Source organism: Hyperoodon ampullatus (assembly GCF_949752795.1).
Source record: "Hyperoodon ampullatus genome assembly, chromosome: 19".
Classification (NCBI taxonomy): Eukaryota; Metazoa; Chordata; class Mammalia; order Artiodactyla; family Ziphiidae; genus Hyperoodon; species Hyperoodon ampullatus.
In genome coordinates, this window is record NC_136932.1 from 38,131,170 (window position 1) to 38,137,923 (window position 6,754).

The window sequence follows — 6,754 nt, forward strand, 5'->3', positions numbered from 1 at the left end:
CATGCACTTAGAGTCTGTGCTCCACAACAGGAGAAGCCACCGCAATGAGAAGCCCGCGCCCCGCAATGAAGAGTAGCCCCCGCTCGTCGCAACTAGAGAAAGCCGGCATGCAGCAACAAAGACCCCACGCAGCCAAAAATAAATAAAGAAAATAAATTTATTTAAAAAAACATAGGGACTTGGGAGGAACTTTAGACTCTCCTAGGGGAAAACTGCTCCTTGTGCATTGAGCTTTGAGGAAGGAAAAGCCTAGACCCTGGAAAAGAAGGGTTTATTCAGGATACTCCCGTGGTGGGAGGGAAGTCGAATTCTGCGATGGACAACACGTCAAGGGCAACTGAAAGACACCAGAAGGCGGCAGGGTTGCCAGATAAAATGCTGGACGCCTGCTTAAACTTGCATTTCAGATAAACAACAAATACTATCTTAGCGTAAGTATGTCTTGACTATTGCATGGTTCTTAATATTGCACAAGACATACTGACACTAAAAAATTACTTGTTGTTTATCTGAAGTTGAAAGTTAATTGGGGCAGCCTATATTTTTCTAAATCTGGCAACCCTAAGAAAGGAACCTCTGTGAAGACCCTCCATGCTATCTCTCTTGTTACCTCCAAGCTTCCGGTATTAACATATGAAATAAGTCTGGCTCAGCCTTGCTAGGGACACTTGAGGAAGAGGTCTGTGCCCTGCTGGGGTGAGCCAGACGGGCTGGGAGAGCTCGTCATTGCCAGAAGAGTCAGGCTGGGGGGGGGCTGGTCCTTGGAGAGAGGGGAGTAAGGGAGTTACCCAGGATGTCAGGGCTGCGGGAGGTGAAAGTGGAGTCAGGACAGATGTGTAGGTCCTGTGGGTATTTCGTCTGGAGTTCTAGAAAACTTGCAGAGGATCCTGGTAAAAGTGTGTGGTCAGGGGGGCTAGGACCCTGGCTACTGTGATTGGGTCAGCATGAATACATCAGCTGATGACGTCTGGGATACTTGGGTTACAAATTCAACTTGAGGCATCAGGGTTGGAGTCTGTGATTCATAGTAAGAAATGTGTATTTGGTCTTTGACTCCATTTCTGGCACAGAGCTCCTAAAACCCTTAGCATTGCCTGTGTCTTTTGTTACGTTAATGGGGAGACTCTTGGAAAACACCTAGAGCTGGGGCTGGTGGCTGGGAGAACCAGCCACGTGATTAGAGGGTTGGAACTTTCAGTCCCGCCCCCCTGACCTCCGAGAAGGGCGGGGCTGGTGAATCCATCACCAGTGGCCAGTGATTGAATCAATGAAGCTTCTGTAATGAAGCCTCCATAAAAACCCAAAAGGAGAGGCTTTGGGGAGCTTTCGGGTTGGTGAACAGGTGGAGGGTCTGGGAGAGTGGTGCCTGGAGAGGGCGCGGAAGCTCCCCACACACCTTCCCGCACACCTTCCCACACACCTGCCCGCACACCTTCCCGCACACCTTCCCACACACCTTCCCACACACCTTCCCGCACACCTTCCCACACACCTTGCCCTCTACATCTCTTCCTTCCATCTGGCTGTTCCTGAGTTATAGCTGTCAACTGAAAAAAAAAACGTACAACCTAAAGCTGAGGATTATGTTTTATTCGGTGGACTTTCTGAGGACTTAAGTCCGGGAGGCAGCCTCTGAGTTAGCTGTGAGGGACTGCTCCGAAGAGGTAAGGGGGGAGCCAGGATACATAGGAGTTTTTGCAACAAAAACCCAAGTAGTTGGAACATCAAAAGATTACTGTTGACGAAAGAAAAGCAGACATCAGGTTAATGCATTTAGCGCCGTTCTGTGTATGGGAAGATGCAGGAGTCCGGGCTCCTTGAAATCATTCCTTTGATATGCACCTTAACTATCTAGGGTCAGTATCCTGCTTTTCTCCTTCCTGAATGCCCTCAGGGTGCAGAGTTGGGTGGCTGCAGGGGCTGGTGGCTTGATCACCTGCCACATACTTTGTTTACTAATATGGCAGGTGACATTTCTCATCCACATACCTTTTATAATAAACTGGTAATCTCGTAAGTAAAATGTTTCTGTTCTGTGAGCCGCTCTAGCAAGTTAATCGAACCCAAGGAGGAGGTCATTGGAACCTCCAATCTGTAGCTGGTCGGTCAGAAGCACAGAGCTGGTAACCTGGGCTTTCGATTGGCGTCTGAAGTTGTGAGGGAGGGGGCGGTCTTGTGGGACTGAGCCCTTAACCTGTGGAATTGGACGCTGTTTCCATGTAGATAGTGTCAGAATTGAGTAGATTTGTAGGGCGCCCAGCTGGTGTCGGAGAACTGCTTGTTGGTGTGGGCAGCCCCTCCCGCCCTGCAAACACACCCACGTTGGAACTGGGTACAGAACCCTTATAGGAACATTTCTATGCAAGGGTGTCCTTTAACATCCCAAGTGATTATACACTTGGTATTAACGTGCAACTTTTCCTGTTGTCTGTGTTTCAGCTGAGGCCCCCGCAATGAGAACATAGGATGTTAGGTGCCCACATATTCTCAGGAAAGGCTCCAGATCATCTATGCAGAACTCAGTAAAGTTATGCCCCCAAACTGATCAGGGCCTCAGAGCATCAGCCACTGGAGGCTGTGCAGGTGGAGCTGAAGTGTCCACAAGGAGACTGGAAGGGGAAGGTTTCCCCAAAATCATGGGGTACAAAGGTGAGGAGGGGGTGCCCTTCCCTTTCCCAAGCCAAAGTGCCCGGCCTGTGTCCCCCTGGGGTGGCCTCACACTGGAACCTGCCACACCTGGAAAATAAAGGTGGAGCAGCTCAGGGCAACTTCCTGGGAACGGGCTGCACTCGCATTGTGTGTCAGGACACGGGTGAGTGGACTTTCCCACGGGCCCTGTGCACCTGTGGACAGTGGCCAGGCTTCAGTTCTCTGGAAAAGGAACTCCGTGATGAAGCTAAAAAGAATGAAGCTGTGTGAAAGCAGCCCAACCAAAAAAAAGAGTACATACTGTATGATGCCATTTATATAAAGTTCTAGAGAATGCAAATTTACCTCTAGTGCCAGAAAGCAGATGAGTGTTGCTTGGGGGTGGGGGAGGGACAGGAGAGAGGAATCACTGAGGGCCTCAGGGAAACTTTTGGGAACCATGGAATGTTCATTATCTTGATTTCTGGTTCAATAGGCCTCTTCAAAAGTCAAAACTTATCGGTAGTACACTTTAAGTATATATAATTTATTGTAGGCCAACTATATCTCAGTAAAGCCGTATTCCATGTGAGTGGGTCTTCCGCCCCCAGCAGGAAGAGGTTGGATGCAGAAACTGGTCCTAAGTGGTTAGCCGGGTAATATATTACCTGGGCCAGAAAGTGGTGCTGTGGGATATGACTCTGGGGAATTCATAAGCATTTGACCATCTGCCACACCCAGAGGGCACTAAAACAGAGTAAGCCTTCTCCTGTCTCTTTTCCTCCCCATCCCATCCCCAACCCTAATTCTGCAAGAGCCTGAGGCAGTCAGTTGAGTGGGGAAAGGGTGAAGGAGGAAAATCAGGCAGCCACCCATGACCCCCTTCCCCGTTGCAAATCTCCAAATGTGGGGCAGGAGAGAAGCTTTCCAGTGGTTGAGAGATCGGAGTTTTGATCTCAGTTTTAAAATCTCTAATGATGAAATCGTTTAATTCCTGAAAGACGATGGTGTGGAACAAAGTTGTTTCCTGCTCTGCATACCAGTGAGTCCAGCTCACTCAATAACCGGTTATGTTTTATTGTCTACCGACCTAGTCTCTTCTACCTACTGGGGATCAAGTGATCTGCTGTTTATTCTTAATTACCTCCATGGGAAATGAAGAACAACAGAGCATACACGGGGATCTTGCCAGCTAAAGGAGTGTTGAAAGAAACAACAAGACATTTTCGGGCAAAGTGCACAATCTCTGGGTGCCTTGATTCCCTCATTTGTGAAAGGGGGATGAGGTTAATAGTCAGCTTAGGCTAAGTTGTGCTGTAATGACAAACAGCTCCAAAGACTAAGTGGCCTACGCTAACAAAGATTTATTTCTTGCTCATATCACATGTCTATCACAGGTTGGCTTTGGCTCTTCCCCCTGGGACCATACTGAAGGGGCAGCCCTTTTCTGAGACATGGCTGGTGTTAGGGCAGCAGGAAAAGAGTGGTTGATGGTGGATCCATGCACTGGCTCTTAAGGCTTGTTTTTTTTTTTTTTTTGGCCACACCCGCAGGCTTGTGGGATCTTAGTTCCCCGACCAGGGATTGAACGCAGGCCCTCAGCAGTGAGAGTACAGAGTCCTAACCACTGGACCACCAGGGAATTCCCAAGGCTTGTTCTTAAAAATGGCGTCTGTTGCCTCTGTACATTTCCTTGGCTGAGCATGATATCAACAGGGTGGGGAGAGACAATTCTCCCATAAGGAAGGGCAGAGAATATTTGGGCCAATAATGCAGTCTACTGCAGTACCTACCTACCTATATAAACTGCTTCAAATAGTGTTTGATCAGGCCATGGAAGTGCTCTATAAGGACTGTTCTTAGTACTTTCTTTTCCTCTTGAATTTTTGGGGACTTTTGCTAAGGAGGCCTGTTGCTCGCAGACCCTGATTTAGGAAGAGTCCCTACATCAGCTGCCCAATTCAGCAAGAACTACCAAAACACCAGAGAGGAACCCTAACAAAGAGGTTGCTGGAACCCAGGCCCCAAAGCCTGATTTGGTGTCTGATTGAAACATTCTAATGAAGAGGAATAAATAAAGCTGTGTTTTACTGGGCTATTTCTGAAAGTCTCTCCCGAAAGACAGGCGTCAGGATATTGGGCGATCATTCCTCAGCTATTTCAGGAAGACTAGGACACTGCAGTGTTATTCTTGTCTCCAAGCAGACTGCAGTAGCTCCGCTTCTGTCAAGTGCTGAGACCATGGAGGGAGCGAGGCCAGGCTCTGGGCCGGCCGGGCTGTTTCCTCTTAGTATTGGGATCAGTATTATCTGGGCTGGTCACTGGCCACCAGTTTCCCGTGCAGCACCATGGGGACCCAGACTATCCCAGAGGGAGACAGGAGGTCTTCCTGGTGTGTGTTGGATTTGGGGTTTTAGATTGGGCAGTCAGACTCTGCGGCTGGAGGCTGTCATGGAATCATAGGGAGGGGGATTTTTCACTGTCCTTGAGCCTCGAGGCCACTGCAGCCACTGGACAGGGACCATTCTTGGGTCTCAAAGACTCTTCTCGGCCCCTCCGAGCCTTTCAAAGCCCTCTGATCTACAGCATGCAAGAGACCCAAACTCTGATTGTTGCAAGTGGGGCACTGAGGCAGAGGAGCTGCAGAAGAGGAATAGCTAGATTTGTGATCACCTTTCAGTTCTTATTAGGACAGATTTAACTTTATTCTCTTTCTTTTAATGGCTTAAAAGCCTTTCCAGCATGCGCCCTACAGCTACTCTCTCCCTTATCGCTTTTCTCCTTATCAGTTCAATTCAAAATGACAGACGTTTATAGGTTATTTTCTGACTAGTGAAACTGGCACTGCCTGAGGTCTTTGGATGGTACAGACAGACTTTGAATCCTAGTCCTGTTGTTCACGAGTGGCAGTAAGTTTACAAGGGTCTGTACTGCAGGGCTAAATGTGATAAGGCTTCACAGAGCTCGGGAGTACTAGGCATTCATGCCGTAGGCAGATGATGAGGGCTTCCTGCAAGAAGTGGAACTTGAGCTGGGCTTTGAAGGGTGATGTTCCCCGAAAAGATTTATTCATGCTCTAACCCCATACCTGTGAATGTGACCTTATTTGGAAATTGGGTCTTTGCAGGTGTGATCAAGTTATGATTTGGGATCATGTTGAATTAGGTTGGGTCCCCATCCAGTCACTGGTGTCCTCTTGGGAAATTTGGACACAGACACAGACGGAGAGGATGCTCTGTGACACCAGAGGCAGAGATTGGAGTGATGGGCTACAAGCCAAGGAATGCTGATGATTATTGCAGCTACCAGAAGCTAGAAAGAGGCAAGGAAGCATCCTCCCCTAGAGCCTTCAGAGGGAGCATGGCCCTGCTGCCACCCTGATTTCAGACGTATAGCCACCAGAAGCATGAGAGAATAAATTTCTGTCGGTTTAAGCTACCCCGTTTGTAGTAATTTATTATGACAGCCCCAGGAAACCAATATAGATGGGTAGGACTTTGAAATGGAGGAAAGGACTATGTGTAGACAGAGCCACTATGAGTGAATGTAACAACTTTGGAAAGCCTATGATGTCCTTGGGGAATAATCAGTAATTTGATATGGCTGGGGCAAAGGAGGTAGAGAAGAGGAAAGAGCCAAATGTAGTGGGAGGTAATGGAAATACAGACTGGCACCCCGAATACCTGGCTAAGGAGTTTGGCCTTTATCTTGTATGGGATGGGAAGCCATTAGCATTTCTTTTTTTTTTTTAATTTTTGGCTGTGTTGGGTCTTTGTTGCCACGCACGGGTCTTCTCTAGTTGTGGCGAGCGGGGACTACTCTTCGTTGCCGTGTATGGGCTTCTCACTGCAGTGGCTTCTCTTGTTGAGGAGCACGGGCTCTAGGCATGCGGGCTTCAGTAGTTGTGGCACACGGGCTTCAGTAGTTATGGCTCGGGGGCTCTAGAGCTCAGGTTCAGTAGTTGTGGCGCACGGGCTTAGTTGCTCCGCGGCTTGTGGGATCTTCCCGGACCAGGGCTTGAACCCGTGTCCCCTGCATTAGCAGATGGATTCTTAACCACTGCACCACCAGGGAAGCTGCATTAGCATTTTTGATCAGAGTCTGAACTGTGCTTGAGATAAATTAC